The 15,946-nt window shown below is 45.0% G+C and overlaps 1 protein-coding gene across 1 annotated transcript in view; it reads left to right on the top strand.

Moving 5' to 3' along the window:
- Positions 1-15,946, top strand: part of LOC119457071 (homeobox protein BarH-like 1) — a 32,084-nt gene that overhangs the window by 14,645 nt on the left and 1,493 nt on the right. The window lies entirely within an intron of this gene.

Here is a 15,946-nt window from a genome sequence, read left to right as displayed (position 1 = left end):
GTACACACGGACACAGAAAAAAAAAAGAACTCCAGGGGAGAAAGAAAAAAAAATACGAAAGAAAAATGGATCTGCGCAAACCTATACACCAACGTACTGACAGCTTACGTTGAATGCATCCAATCCAGAAACCACTAAAATTATGAAATAATGAAGGAGCCAACCACGACGATCTACCGCTAAAACGATGACAATTTATGCCGGTTTTACTTTATTGTTCGCTGAGTGTTTCTTGGTATCACGCGTCGGGGCAGAGTAGCCTGTGCTTATAAGAGGCGCCAACATCCTCTTACACACATTCATTATTTGTTAATTGTGTAAGCCCCTTGTTACGAACAGCTCGTGCATACGATGCAGATATAAAGCGAATTGAAGAGCAAGAAACTGAGAAATACGAGTATATCGATAGACACTCTTTGGCACCAGCCTTCATATTAGACCTTGAAAAAAATTAACTTCTGGGGTGTTTCCGCACCAAAACCACGATCTCATTATGAGGCACGCCGTAGCGGAAGACTCCGGATTCATTTTCACCACCTGGGGTTCTTTAACGTACGGTACACCGGCGTTTTTGCATTTCGCCCCACCGAGATGCAGCCGCCGTGGCTGGAATTTCATCCTGTGCCCTCGGGCTTAGCAGCACAAAGTCAAATACACTACGCCACTACCGTATTAGCCCATAATTTTAGATGACACACGGAGAGTATTATGCGCATAAAAAAAAGCATTTGCTTAAAATGCGGTTTTCAATAAGTACAGTGCCAGGAAATACGCTCCTAAAAAGGGGTGAGTGGTTGAAATAAATGAACTTCATTCGCCACAAACTCTAACGGTGCCTGGCAAACGTTTCCCGTAGACTAATAGCCCTCAACAGCACCATAGGTGGAACCGCGCAATTCCCAGACGAAGCGGTCTTGTACGTCCGCGGACCAATTCCAGGAAGAGATGCCGAAATCACAAGAGTGGTGTTACGTTATTACAGGGGAAATTACCCGTCTTTATAAATTCCCGTATAATCGTTCTTCAAGGTGGCTTTTATTGTTTGCTGTTATGTTATGAACTTGAAAACCAATTTTTAAAATTTATATACCGCGGTTAGATGCCAAAAACTGCGTCTCCATGCACGTGAAGAAAATGACAATGTCCATCATCTCCTCATGTTTTCTATGGTAAAAACTGCATTTCATTGCTAAAGGCAGAGATGAAGATGGAACTACGTGTAGTACAATGCCATGTTGCTGTCGCGTCCGGTATTTTCACGTAATCTCAGTTATTTCGAAACACACCTCAAGGCTGCTTTCGGCCATCTGGTACAACACAGAGGTCTGTATCAATTGATTGTCAAATTCCTCGAAAGTGGACGACAAGAATATGAGTAAATCACTTCTTAACAGTAACACATGCACCGTACTTCATACCTAGAATGAATATCTTGCGTTATCGCTTCCGAGTGAATAAAAAAAAAATGTTAAAGGCAATGTGCAATGTATTGTACAAGGGGTATTAGGAGGATATTACACTTCCGGGAACTGTTTCGGCCTCTTCTCTCTCTCCCAATGTAATGCAACTGTGCACACTCCAGTTTGCACGCTAAAATACCATTTGCGAATGCACTCCCTTTCAAACACCTGGTTTGTCCAATTTATTCGCAACGAAGCCATGCTTTTGTATATAGTTCAGAGAGAATCTGCATCCACTCCATCATGACCGCTGAAGGCCAGGCGCGCTAATTGTCCCTTATGCACCAACTGCAACTGCGCTGGGCGGCACAGAGCACTATACATCTGGTAGTATGGTGCCAGTGTTTCAATGTGAAAAGAAAGAGAAAACCGAGACAGCTTCACGAATTTGAGAGAGGAGGATTTCCTCGTGTGTGTGTGTGTAGGCAACACCTGGTGTTCCCTGAAGGGCCGCGGATATGGCGAAAGGAGCTGCCACGACTCTTCCTCGCGTTTTTATATACGACTGCGTGCGAGCACATCAATGCGCTTTGTGTTCTGTACGGCGGCGCTTAGACGGAGCAATTGCCGCCGGCACTGACTGTCAGGAAACAACGCGACAACGATTGCACTCCTGTATATACAGGGTGTTTCACGTAATTTGAACCAATGATCCAAAAAAAAAGCGGTTAACCGCAGCTGCGTGAAACCAACGACATATATGGTTTGCCGTTACGTGGCGCTCCTTATAGTATTAAGCCTGAAATGCTTTCAGCTCCCGTTGTCAGCGACCTTCAAGAGACCTTGAGCGAAAATCCAGAGCCGTTATCCAGGCACTCAGCACGAGAATGCACTCAAACGAGAACCTGCAAGGACATCCGGGCATTGTTAGAGCAAAACGAGATCATCCGGGCAACCAGTCAAAGCTTAAAAAAATTCGGTCTCTGGCCCCCAACCCCTTGTAGAGGACCGCATTACATACGCTGGTTACTACCCAAACAAGTTACAAAAAAAAATATAGTTTCCGATTTCTTCCCAATGTTTGTTCACAATATCACTCAAGCTGTAACTTCTAGTACGCTGTAGTTTAACTTGTCATTTCCAATAGCGACGTTCAAAAGGCAGATACAGTGCACCATACACTTGATTATAATCTTTTGGTGCTGATAGGGTTGCCTGTGCTCTTTTCAACGCCAGCGGTCCACGAGTTCCACGGCGCGGGTTTTGCGCCGCCTCCTTCGAGAGATGGCGCCACGCTGCGTGTTCAGGCCAGTGGCGTCCGGCGCGCCGCGGATGGTTGTTTGGCCGAAACGAGACTTGCAACGAGGTTCAGTTCGAAACAGGTTCATTTCGGCTCAGCAAGCTTTCAGGCCTGCGTCGCGGCACCAATCTGCTTTGCCGATAGCCATTTCATTCTTACGTCTACTCTCAATTACGAGGAAGCCAGCATTTTTTTGTATTCCGCTTAATTAGTTAATTAACTATGATCAATTATGAAATTTTTAAACATTCACTTTAAGGTCAAGTGCGTTTCGTTACGTTGCAGAGGGGATTCAGAAACGAGCGATGCAATTTTTTGTGGCAACGTGCATGCTGCGTGGTGATTTCTTTCGGCGTTCAAAGAAAGCTTGCGAAATATGAAATAAAACCGCGTGACTGCGCTCATACGCTATCGTATTGCAGCGCTCTCAACCGTTCTTCGAGCGAAATAACCACTCATCAAAGACGGCGACCCGTATTTGCCGCATGCCGCCCTGGAAGGTGCTGCCGCACTGTGAGTGAGTGGCCGCGGTCTATAGACCGCGGCCACTCACTGCCATGGTCCGCGCGCACTGTTCTTTCGCTCGAAGCATGGTTGAGAGCGCTGCAATACGATAGTGCATGAGCGCAGTCACGCGGTTTGATTTCATATTTCGCAAGCTTTCTTTGAACGCCGAAAAAAATCACGACGCCGTATGCACGTTGCCACAAAAAATTGGATCGGCCGTTTCAGAATCTCCTATACAACATAACGAAACGCACTCGGCCCTAAAGTGAATATGAAGAATGTCGCATAATTGATCGTAGTTAATTAACTAATTAGACGGAATATAAAAACAAACCATGTGTCTTTGGTTTCACCCAACTGCGGTTAACCACTTTTTTAAAATCCTTCGTTCAAGTTACGTGAATTACCTTGTATGTACAGCGAGTATACCGATGGGCGTGCTTCGTCGGCGACATCCGCGCGAGGCGACACAACAGTTGAAGCGGCATCCCTATCTTGCCTTCGCTGCACCTTGAGTCGGCGCCTACTCCCTTTCCCCTCGCTCTCTTTCCTTTTCAATGCGTGCGCACTGATATCTGTGCGAGCCTAGCAGCTTCTCTAGACTTTCCTCGAGCACTATAGCTTCAATACTGCAGTTTCAATGTGTACCATATCTTTACTTTTAACTACAGTAATGTAAAAATAAAAGCAATAAGTTGATTAGATCAATATCTGATTATGCAATTGCACATTGCGATTTGCCCGCAAGCTACATCCGCCTCTTGCGGTAATCCATCCCCAGCGGCGGATCAGCTTGTAGTGATAAAGTATTTTTTTTTCCGAAACTCTATTTTCATAGCGTTCACGGTAATAGGTTGGTTATGGGAAGAGAAAATGACGGTCATAATTTCAATTCTTGAATTTCACGCCGAAACTCCTATGCCGGCACGTCAGTGTGACGTAAATTGTATTTGGGCTGTTATGGTGGGGCAGTAGAAATACTTGTCAAGTGCGTACTCCTTCGCCCGTGTAGGGTAGCAAACCGGACGTGCCTGCACCTGGTTGACCTCCCTACCTTCCTTTCTCCTCCTCTTCCTTCCAAGTTCGTTCTTTGGCACTTTCCTAATACAATGTAGTCCATCTTTACGAATAAAAAGTAGTAACTTGGCCCTAGGACAGACTGTCAAAATTTATGATTTCACGGCCAACTGGTGCAGGAACTTCAACGAGGCGTCGCTCACCCATATCTCGTTCTTACATTTTATTGCGATAGCAATTATATGGACACTCAAAAGCAGATTTCTGCCGTCGGCGTCGCCGTCGCCGTCGCCGTCGCCGTGAGGTTCCGTATGACGTCAATGGAGATTAAATCGTCGCCGCGCGCCGCCGAACGCTGTATGTGCGAGTGAAAGGCAGCGAGGGACGCGCGCTTTCACGGGGAGTGAACGCACGGCGGAGAACAAACGCGCGTTCTGTGCCGTGCTCCCTTAAGGGCTGCAGAAGTAGGCGTCTCTTTCCTCCTTTACAATCACCATATATGTAGAGCAAACGCGCCTTCTTCTGACGCACGAAAGGCCGTGGGGGGGAGGGGGAGGGAAGGGAGGCGACGTTTAGCTGCGGCACCAAGTGCCTATTTATATCAGAGGCTCCGGCAACAGTCACCAACGCCGCACGCATTTTGAGCGAACGCGGGCAAAACGCCGGCGGCGTCGACAACAGTTCTGCGTGTTGCCGGTGCTGCTGCATGTCGAAGTTTACACAGCTGATAAAGCTACTATCATTACTCCGTATAGCTCTCTACAAATTTGCTATCGCAATTGATGCTTCGCCTTTCAGGTGAAACTGCGACAACTTTTTTTTTCACGCTTACTAAGCCTGTATTTAATAGTATGAGTGGCTTCATCTTTGTCAAAACCAGAAAGAAGATCGGCACCTTTTAGATTTTTACGGAGCAAAAAAGCTGTTCAATAGTCCGTATTATTTATCTTATTTATTTCACAATACTGGAGGCCATGACAGGCCCAAGCAGGAGTGGGAAATCAAAACAAAATTAGTATAAATCGGGATTACAAATGAATAACGCCATTAGCAATCAAACACGGTTACATCACTACACATATAATACGTACTTAGTAACAAGCAAAAAGAAAACTAAAAAAAAAACAATTTCTCCAGTGCCGTTTGAAAATCAGCCTCCTCAAAAATGGTTTTAGGAAGTGCGTTCTAGTCAGAAATTGTCTGGGGAAAGAAACTGTGTTTAAATGCATTGGTTTTAGCAAATATCGGCTTCAGTGCATGCTCATGATTGTGTCGAGTCTTTCTGGTGTCTAAGGGTTTCACGTATGAAGGTATGGACATGTCAAATTTACCTTTCAACATGTTATGCAAGAACACTATCCGAGCATATTTTCGACGCACCTGTAATGTTGTAATCCCGTGTTCTTGCATAAGTTTAGTAGGGGAGTCACACCTTTTATATTTACCAAAAATGAATCTGATTGCCTTTCTTTGAATGATCCCATTCGGCTGCTCAAACCCCCAAAGAAGCGGCGGATTCACTAAATGATATTACGAAAGGGCTTGTAGCACGGTTTTGATCGCAGTGTTCCAGACCTAGACGGTTTAAAAGTTCGACATCCGAGTTTGTAGAAGTTGCCATGACAGAATTATCCAATGTAATCTTAACCGCACACAATCGGCTCCTGGACCAGACCGTATCACGATTGATGTGATTAAATTATTGTTTAACTATTTCCCAAATGAGCTCTTGGATATAGTTAACTGTTCACTACAACATTCAAGGATTCCGACATCTGGGAAAATTGCAAAAATTGTCATTTTATTTAAAAATCAAAACCTCGATTATGGCTTGGACAACATTCGGCCAATTGCCCTTACGTCGAATCTAGTCAACATTGTAGAAAAAGTAATACATCTCTGGCTCAATTAATTTACTTCTCAGAGTATTCTGTGCTTCGAGACAAATAGGGTTTGGGCCTGAATGTTCCATATGGCCAGCTCACGTTGATTCAGAAAGCCACATTCGACTCGCAGGACTATCAGGAGATTGGCAGACGTAGAACATACAGAAATACCAAAACTGGTTGGACCCATAGCCAAAGGCTCAGAGATGTATCAGCATTGGTAATCTTAGATATTTTAAAAGCATATGTCGAACATGGAATTTTAATTTCTAGATTAGCAAGCTGTGCTGTTCCAGACTGTTTAGTGGAATGGATACAAGAGTTGCTTTCTGGTAGAGAATTCTTTAGTTTCAAGGATGGGGTGACACCGGGTATATCATATAAACAGACGAGGGGCGTACCACAGGGATCAGTTCTTTCACCATTTTTGTTTAATATTTTATTACCTTCTGTCCCAGTTAATCAAGATGCGCAACTCTATCTCTATGCTGATAACATTGCATTTTTATCCTCATCACGGGATATCAATACGCTATACCAAATTTTGCAATCATAATTGTCTGAACTTGAGTTCTGGCTGGATGGACTGTCGTTTTAACTTAATGTCAAGAAATGATCATCACTTGTGTTTTCATTGTCGAATCCTGTTTTTATTTCTCTTCATTATCGAAATGAACCGATACCCCAAGTTGCAGCTTTGAAGTACTTAAGGGTAACCTGTGATGGTAAGCTAAACTGGCAGCAGCAAATCGAAGAAAATGCTAGTAAAGGAGAACGTGCAATGGCATTGTTACGCCGGCTCAGTAATAAAAACACTGGGATGCGTAGAGCTACATTGCTGATGATTTATAAACTTTACGTCCGCCCCATTCTCGAATTCGGCTGTGTTCCTTTTTCAAGATGTGCAGCATACAAGCTAAGACCTTTAATACTACTGGAAAGGCAAGCGCTGCGTCTTTGCCTTGGGCTGCCAAGTTTGGTAGCTAACAATTTGCTTTATCTGGAGTCTAGAATTATTCCGCTTGAATACAGATTTAAGCAACTCACTGTCCTGACTTTCCTGAAGCTTTACGATGCATCCCTCTCCCATTTGCAACCCGTTTTCATCAATTTCTCCCGAATCATTTTTCAGAACTTGTTGGCGGCGTTACCGACAGCCACAAGTTGTTTTTGTTCAGGCGCTGTTATCAAAACTTCAAGTTCGTCCACCGAACCTGATTTCTCCAAAATCTAATTCGTTCAAGGTAAAACTGATTTTTGATGTTATTTTTCCAAGACATGCAAAACTTCAGTTTATGTATAGGCCCTCTCAAAATTTGTGTTTTCAGTTAGTTGCCAAATGCTTTCTTCTGAATGTTCGCCTGTACGCCTTGTGGTATGTTGTTCGGTGTGCGTTTCAATCCATCCAGTGTGACCAATCTCCACCGTGGGTACGAGCCATGTTTTGAGACAACAACAACATCAAAAAATGAAAATTCGACTTATGTCCTTCTATATCTGGCATATCAAGTAAACTGCCTGCCTTTGAGTGACATTACCCGATTTTTCTGCTCTGCGCTGTGCTTCTTGCTTCTTTAAGGTATTTCATGTCACGGTTTTCTATCTTCGTCAACGTAATGAGATCGTTGCCGCGTGTCCATATGGACGCTGCATACATGTATATATGCAGGATATCGCAGCAATTAATGTCTGAAAAGATGCAAACACATGCCTTCCTTCCTTGTGTGACGCTTATCAGTAGCCATGTACATTGACTTCTGGAACTCCTGTACAAGAGGTGCAGTTGTATATCCTAACATTCAGTCTTAAGAATGGACTGGTGTGTAAGACGCGCCTGAACGTCCACTTGTCCATCATCAGTTCTTAATGGATAGGCCTTATTACCAGGCTGCAAGGATGAAAGGATGAAAAATGACTGGGAGTGAGACCTACGTACACAGACGTGCTGTCACGTTACACAGACGTGACGAGATTATTTCTATTCCTTTATCCAGCGAAAGAAAAAGACGAGTGTTAAAAACTCAATAAATGCAGTGCCGTCACGGTCCTGGGACAGCACATCGTAACAAGCACTTTTCCACCCATCATCAGTCCGCGCACGTATCGTTCGAACCGCTCCCATCAGCCAACCAGCTATTTATCACCGAGGTATTCTTATTGCTAAGCTCCGAGTGATGGCGCTGTGCGTAATTGCGCTGTACCGAATCACACTCGTGCGGCTCGCAAACGTAAGTGTTAAACCCCGACTTAATCAGTGCTACAAAACGCAGACCCAACAAAAAGTTTTCTTATATTTTCTTTCTTTTCTTTTTCTTTCTTTCTTGTATGTGTCCCTGAATTTGCACTTTTGACCAGCGCTGAATTGGTGATTTAGAGGAGTCCGGTTGCTCCACCCTGTGTAAACGTACATTTCATGTGTCGATTATAACGCGTCGCGTTACACATGCTTCGAGGATATGTATAGTGAAAGACGGACGGAGACGTGTGATGTGATCGCATGTTGCTTTTCGAGGGCGAAATTGCTTGTGCCATGGGTCGAACTTGCAGCTCTGCTGCAGTTGACCACTACGCGTAGTTTATGCAAAAGGCGGCAGCTGAATAAAAAAAGAAAAGAAAAGAAAGAAAGAAAGAAAGAAAGAAAGGTAAAGGAAAGCAGGAAGGAGGGGGTGAAAAAATTGGTGTGGTTTAGCTTTGGTTAACCCTGGTTGATAGCGAAAGCTTCACTGCCCTGGCTAGGCCCATTGTCGAGCTATGGCCGAGGTGTGGTTTTGCAATGATATACAGACATGTTTGCAATGAATACATTTTTTATGCCTATGAAGATACTGCCGTGATCAGCAAAGTAGTGAGACTTGGTTGCAACTCGCAGCCTGGCCCAACTCTACTCGGGCAATGGCGGCAATGTCTCCTTTCAGGGCTCCGTAAAGGCCTAAATATAGTCAGACGTAGCGTGAACGCGCGCACACGTTATGTCACGTTGCCGAGAACAGCAGCAGGACCGATTGTTTGACGTACTGGCGCCGCCAACGTAACCGGACGCGCGGCTAATGCGCTCCGACGCGCCCGGCGTCTACGTAACCTGACGCGCAGCCAATGGGCTCCGACGCGCCCGCCGTGTGATGACGCTCGCCCGCGTGCCGATAACGTCGGACTATAAACGCGCCTTAATGCTTTCTTGTGGTTTGACCTCTAGCTCTCAAGGTGAAAACTGTCGAGTCGCCGACGGCTGCCCGAGGTAGCGTACCGAAGCTTCCACTTCAAAAATAACAAAAATGAAAAAGAACGAACAAGCAGAGACCGTGGAACCAGTATTGATGCAAGATACGACGGTGAAAGAAGGCGTCTCATAACAACGGTCCCTAGCAGCAATTACATGCATCTGGAGAGGGAATACGGCATCATTATGGCCTGTACTACGCATGAGCATTTATAGTGCGTCGCACCCAAGAACCACATTCTTTGTCCGGTATATGCTCACATGTTTATCATTAATTTTTTTTCTGACTGAAGAATTCAAGAGCTCCTCCTCATTTTCAATAATCATTGTAAATACCGGGTGTTTCAGCGAACACTTTCAAAGATTTTTAAAGGTTGCCTGTAGCAGATAGCACAATTCTAGTTCATGAGCTGGTCTCGAAGAGGCGGAAATTACTTGCACAAGAAATTGAAATGCATAATCGACTAATGAACAGAGGTTATCTAATTAAGTTTCTAACTAATTACCTTATGGTTCATAATACAATTTACAAATTCCAGCCGTGGAGTTCGTAAGGCGGATCCACTTGGAACGAATTCTCAGGATGACACCAGTTTCGAGATATTAAGTATTCGAACTTTGCGGAGAAATGCATTGGCGTTCCAGTTAATTCTTAACAAAACGTCGTTTTATGCATTGAAGCACAAAAGTAACTAAATTAGTAATCTTAGTTAGTAAATGTTTCTAACTAATTCAGTAATTAAAAACTTAATTAGCGAATCTGATAATTCGTCGATTATGCATTTAATCTAGTTTTTTTTTTTTTCAAGTAATGTCCGCCTCTTCGAGTAGACCAGCTCATGAACTAGAATTCTGCTATCTGCCGCAGGCAACCTTTACACATTTTTGAAAGTGTTCGCTGAAAACCCCGGTATAAGACTTCACCTATTCATGTCTAAAAAGCAAGCGCGTTTGTAAAACGTGAAGGCGAAAGCCTGCCACCTGTGGAAGAAGACGACGATGAACGCGCGAGCAGAGGCACGAGCGCTTCTCTGTGACCACGTGACGTGTGCAATCAGGCACGCACTAGGCACACCTTTACTAAGCCACAACCTTGGAGCAGCCGTGGCTTCAGGAAAGCGTGCTCGTCTCGCACCGCGGAGGCCCGCGGTTTCGACTCCCACCCAGAACGAAATTTATCAAATTTTCTTTTCGAAGCCATTAATTTACTTTGTTTACAGTAGCCTCCCTGAGAAATCTGACGTCTGTCCGAGCATTTTTAGATGTGTACTTATGGTGAACTGGTGTCATCCTGAGAATTCGTTCCAAGTGGATCCGCCTTACGAACTACACGGCTGGAATTTGTAAATTGTATTATGAACCATAAGGTAATTAGTTAGAAACTTAATTAGATAACCTCTGTTAATTAGTCGATTATGAATTTCAATTTCTTGTGCAAGTAATTTCCGCCTCTTCGAGACCAGCTCATTTTATCGCAGCCGTATAATCGGCACTCTCTGTGGCATCGGCCATTTTTCATCACGGCACAGTTTCGCCAAGGTCACCGTAAGGTCACCGCCAAGGACACCGTCAGCATAGCCACCTATGGCTTTCGGCTTAATAAGTACTATTATGTGACGCCAGATGCATGCGTTGGTGAAGCTTTCACGTAGCTCGCTCAATTTGCGGGGACCATGACGGGCTTGCTTCTATGTAGGCACTGAAAAAAAATATTCCACCTGCCGAAGAAGGCTGCTAGGGTATGCAACGTTGACAGGAATGGCAACAGTGCAAGGCCAAATTATGACCAATCGTAGCCTGCCCGCCAATCACGTGTCCCTGATTTATACTGTTCGGCATTAATTCCCGCGGGATCGAACCCGCAACCTTGAGCTCAGCAGCTCAACGCCATAGACACTGCGCGGGCTATCACGGCGGGTCCCTCAATAAAATCGCATAATTGCTTAACCCTGAGCACAAGCCTTTTTCAGAACCCACGCGCACATTTGCAACTAGGTATTTATCGCAGCCGTATAATCGGCACTGCTCACAACGGCGTCTGGCTCCGCACGCATCTGTCCATTCGTTCTTAATTTACGTTCCTCTCGTCTGCGCTCCCTTCGTGAGTATAGGCGTCTGTAAGATCACCAATTTCGCAATCAAACGCAATATGTGGTGGTCCAATCAGACCGTCTTCTTTATTCCGGATACTTCCTGAATGATCAACTCGATAGAACGACGCGCATGCGGATCTTACTTAGAATGGTGGCCTATCGCCACTTGAATGTGCCAATGCCGATCGCGCAAGAGGAATGTTTTCTCTTTAAGTAGAGAGTAACCAGTGAACGGCTGATAAGTAGTTGTTAAGTCTACCTGTCACGAAAAATATAAAACAAGCCTCGTGGGCGCAGTGCAAGAAGATAATAGATTCTTATAAGTAAACCACCGATCAACTACTAACGTGAGCGCCATCATAACTAATATGTGTCCGGCGTTGCTCAAGTGCGTGCCATGCCTATGCAACCAAAAGGCTGTTGCGCCACCGTACGCTTAACGCTGTGCCATCCTGCATTCTGCCGTATGTCAAGTCTGACTGTGTGACAGCATATTCAACAGTCGTCACTGCACAATTCATTTCTAACAGGCCCCCATTACCGATCTCATCTCTCATAAATTCATCGGTCACTTAGTATATGAAACTGTCAACCCATCATCAGCCGTTGTCTTCGGCATTGCGAATTCCTAGTCTTCTTTTTTTTTGAGTTGCCACGCGGCATCACCTTACGATGAAATTAAATGTAAGCATGTTTAATTGGTGGTTAGATTTGTGTTGCGGTGTCCTGCAGAGGCACACAACTTCAGGAGCTCTGAAGTGGCAGTAAGAACATTACTTCAGAAATCAAGAATATCTGTACAACATTGCAATAAAATCTTGCAAATAAATCATGCACGACGATTATTTAGCTCAAGTACCGAATTACTCAAAAAGGGCGTCCCAATAAATGTCCTAACACCCGAGTTAATTCACCACGTTGCGAAGAAGCGCCTGTCCACTTTTATTTGCCACACGGACAACGGTATGCACGTAGTATGCGATGGACATAACTATTGGAGTTGGTAACTCTCGTTAAACTTCGCAACTATGAAGCGTCTAAGGAATATTGATATCACGCAAAGCGGCTGCAAAGCTTTGGTACGAGAACAACCCGGTTTCAGCATACGAAGCCTGGCTATCAATAAATTTAGAGCTCACTTATCATCGCAATACAGCTTGTATGTTTCCTCATACGAATTAGTAGGTCCGGCGGGGTGCTCTAAAACGACTAATCGAGGATGCTGTAAGACGAGTATGTCTATTATATTATAATATAAGTGTCCAGATAAGTGCGGACGAGAATATCCCATGTGCACCTGCAGAATAGTTCCTTTATGCATGTGCTTGGTACGCGTATGTATGCGTTTTTCTGCACGTGTGCGCTTGTTTTTATAATAGGAGAAGGCCAGCAAGCTTGCAAAAGGAAAAGGCAGACATAAACAAAGCGACCGAAGGTGGCTGGCTGGTTATGCGTGTGTTTTGTGTGTGCGTGCCTGCGTCCCTGCGTTCGTGTTTGGGGGGGAGGGGGGGGCATTCTGTAAGCAGATATATATATATATATATATATATATATATATATATATATATATATATATATATATAGGACTCTCAGCAATACAGCTTACATATTTGCCTGGGCTGCAGCGCTCAGTCACTACGTGGTCACTACCCTCAAGCGAGCTGATAAACACACACACACGCACACGGCTTCTATCGCGTTCTGCATGCCCGGTGGAAAATCCAGCAAATGGGTTTCTCCACACAGCATCTTCTAACTACATTGTTTTCGTCTAGGGTAATCATTTTCACTGTGTCCGGTTGTGGACGCGTGGCACATCAGTCAGAGATTCTGTGGCACGCCCGCCACTGGTATGCGCGTTAAGCGTTGTGCGTTGGTTATACAAGATGAAATTAAGGAATGATTAGGTTTAGTAGTTTCCAAGTATACCCATTCCACAGGGGTTTAAATCCTGTCAAAGGAAGGCAGTACGAGGGAAGAAGGAAAGGACAACTGTGCTGAATGTGTTCCCACCTGTCATTAAATACGCGACAACCGCCACCGGTTACACGAAATTGCGAGATAGTTTAATTAGCATGACCAGTCTCACAAGAAGGCCTTTTTTAGACAGGGTGTAAACATGGTGTTATAGCGGAAATAGATTAATTTACCAACTCTACTCCCCTTACCCCTCTTCCGTTGGCAGATTTTAGCAACTTGTCTTATCAATCATCTTCCCTATTTCTTGCATTCACGTATATGCGCAACAACTTTTCATAAACATTATATTTAACGATTGCAACGTGCAAATAAAGTAAGGCAGAAAGTTCTCGGAAAAGTAGCATGCATGTTAAGATGCTTCTAGCAGAGAGATTCACATTTATAAGTGCTAGGCATAATTAATTTCAAATCATGTTTGATTGAAAATGTCTTCCGCTTCCTCACAATGGAATGTGAACTCACCTCTCACGAGCCTTACGCAATGTTCCACCGACGCTCATTTGATGACATGTGTTCGCCCCTAGACAGTGAGAAAGACGGCATTACTCCAAGTATTATGATGTTTCAAGGCTCTGCGTGAGTCATACAAAGGAGAATAACAGCATAAATAAGAAAACTACAGCCGACAGAATATACTACTAGCGCTAGCGCGCATAGGAAATCATTTCGCAACAAGAAGGGATATCCCAAGCACGGACAGTTCAGCTCGCGGTGAAAAATAACAGCGCGTGTATTATCCAATCTGCATGAGCCACCTATCGCAAGCTCTTGTACATATACGCCGACTTAGCCCCGTAATACTGTAAGGCACCTCGCGACGACCATGCCACACAAGGGCCCGCATATACAATAAGGCAATCGGTGGAAGGGGCCGAGTTTCCGCGTTTCCCGCGGGTTTGTTTACAAACGAGGACTCACCCTCGAACGACTACAGCCTCGGCCGTGCATGGCACGACCGCTCTATTAGCCAAGCTCGCACTAAAGGAACCGTGGGTTTTTCATCTGAGGCCACATGTAAGGTCAGACACGCGTACACGTTCTGTGCTCCGGCCGCATGGTCAACACTCGGAGCTCAGAAATCAACGCCGACGTAGCGTAATTGCCTCCTCAACGCCAGAGTGCGCAAAGCCGACTCTTGATAAGCGTCAACACGGTTGTTTTCTGGATGAGCGACCTTTGGGCCGCTTCTGCGTTCGAAGAGGAAAGTGACCCTGATGGCAGCTAAGGACGTGCGAAAGGGCGGGCGCGGGTCAGCTTAAGAAATTTTGCATAGGAATGCTGGCGCGAAAGTATGCGTAAAACTGTGACGACATATCCTCCCACGCTGTACGCTGCCCTAGGTCACAAGGCGTGCGCGGTTTGCAAATTTGAGAGAGTGGCGCCTGGTGCTCAGCGCCGCGGCCATGTTTGCTGCAGATTCGCCATCAAAACTTCACGGCTTTTCCTCGCCTCTTCAAAGGCCGGAGAAAAGGAGTACCGGGGGCAGCTCCGCTTTTCCTACGAAAAACCCCAAATTCAATTAGTGTATATATATGTACGCAGCCCCATCTGTCAGGAAACCCAGCCAGCCGAGTTCATATAGAAGGTTGCTCGTGTACGCCCGTGCAGCAAAGAACGCAGGGACAATGCAATGGTCTGACGAGATTATGACGTTAGTTCAGCTGCATATGCAGACTGAGGAAGTGGCGGGCGCACTTTTTCCCGCGCGCGAAATACTGTTCGTAAAGTATTTTTCAAGCTCATTTCTTTGAACCTTCTCTTTATACCTCAGCCATTGCATACTCCGTTACTGCCCGCGTTCTGGGTGGTACAGAGACGGTTCCTGGTACAGCACGCGCAGCGCAGCTCGAGCTGACATGTTTAGCCGCACTGTGCCATTTAGCAGCGATTGATTTAGAGGAATCCTCAGCAGCGTGTGTAGCTGTTTGCCATTATCGTAGGTCATCGTCAGTTCCGTGAACTGCAGTAGCTCCCTGTTGATGAAAATCATCAAGTTTTCATGCGGAACGTTGAAATATGAAGCAAAAAATTGTAAAATATAATTTAAAGAGAACTTCGGATCGCGCTCACCAACAGTTCGCAGAAAGTTCAAGCACGGGAATTGTACGTCACAACAAATACTTTTTTCACTTTCAGTTCGAGTAAGCAACAATGCAGCAAGGGAATATGCACGTAAAAATAGTGCACGCAGAACATACATACTGTGCATCGCTCGATAGTAATTCGCAGCAACTGTCGGAGCAGATCAAGTTTGGAATACCGACCTGACAAGACGTTACAGCATAGCGCTACAAATGCACTGCTACAATTATAAGGACAGCAAACCAGCACAGGAGCAATCACTAGTTTTGATTGTTATCTTGTGCTATCGTCTAACAGCTAGGCTAGAATTTTGTAGCGATGCCTTTTGCGATCCTATTCCTTTTCGCGCTTCATCTGTGGTCAGAGCGACGTTCCGACCGCGTTACCAATAGGATTATTCGGCCGTGAATGGTGAATGATAAGGGCATAGAATCGAGCGGAGGGCATCGCTACAAAATCTCTGC

The sequence above is a fragment of the Dermacentor silvarum genome, chromosome 6, assembly GCF_013339745.2.
Source record: "Dermacentor silvarum isolate Dsil-2018 chromosome 6, BIME_Dsil_1.4, whole genome shotgun sequence".
Classification (NCBI taxonomy): Eukaryota; Metazoa; Arthropoda; class Arachnida; order Ixodida; family Ixodidae; genus Dermacentor; species Dermacentor silvarum.
This window is presented reverse-complemented; position numbering and strand designations above follow the sequence as displayed.